This window comes from Alexandromys fortis, unplaced genomic scaffold (assembly GCF_014885135.2).
Source record: "Alexandromys fortis isolate MF-2015 unplaced genomic scaffold, M_Fortis_MF-2015_v1.1 scaffold_172, whole genome shotgun sequence".
Classification (NCBI taxonomy): Eukaryota; Metazoa; Chordata; class Mammalia; order Rodentia; family Cricetidae; genus Alexandromys; species Alexandromys fortis.
This window is the reverse complement of record NW_026068061.1, coordinates 3,665,256-3,666,360: the sequence shown is the minus strand read 5'-3', so window position 1 is coordinate 3,666,360 and position 1,105 is coordinate 3,665,256.

Below are 1,105 nucleotides of genomic sequence, written 5' to 3'. Positions count from 1 at the left end.
TGTATCGTAAGCGGGTCTTTATCATTATAATTTAACCAACTTTATCACGTTATAATTTACATAAGATTTTAAGAGAGTAAAATTATATCTAGTTTAAGGATTCTAAAATATTGCAGGCAACCTTTGTTCTTCACCTTCATTTAAAATTTTATTTTGATGTTTCATGGTTCATATTATGCTATTTTTAAACACTTAGACACACCTTAAAATTCACAAGGACTATATGAATAATATTGTTTATTATAGAACTATAGATAATGCAAAAAGTCTAATCCAAATTGTAAGAATAAAAAAATAGAGAGCATTTGAGACATGATTCCATAAAAGAATGCACAGTGAGATGGGTGCATTGAGGATGAGGAAGTAAAGATATTATGAATTTTGTCTAATGAATCACAGTATATTAATAATACTCATTGAAATAGCTTACATATCTACATATCAAACTGCTTATTAAAATTCAAATCCTCATGCTTAAGAAATGAAATTCTACAATTCTGTGAAATTTTGGCCAAATAAGTTTCTAATTGAAGGCAACTACCAACACTTTGCTCTCAGATTTTGTGATTTTTAATTTCTTGAATAATCTAATCCATGATCATGAATTGCTTTTAAGTCACCAACTTCATTTTCAGGGCTTGGTGAAGTTACAGGCTTCATGAGGGTGAAAATACATGCTATCTTATTCTTCTCCTCATTGCACTAATATAAAAAAAACACTTCTAAATCAGAATCTATGTCTTATTTTAAAATAGAAGTTATTTATTAGTAAGCATAGGTTTATTGGATGGTTTTAAAGGTTCAAAGTAGTGCCAAATTTTATTTATATATCTGCTAGTATATTTTAGAGATAATTAGATACTTTAGCCTAATCATAAGTATCTTAATTTCTTTGTTTCTTTTTTTTTGTTTGTTTGTTTGTTTGATTTACCTCTAAAGCTTCAGACTTGCTCCTCAGTATCTATTCCCAGCTGCCCTTGAAGATTGTATTTTTGCAATCAAGTTCTTTCTCCAGGATAAAGTTCTTGAAAAATATGGAGTGGATCCTGCTCACATCTGTATTTCAGGAGACAGCTCTGGGGGTGCCTTGGCAGGATCAGTGACT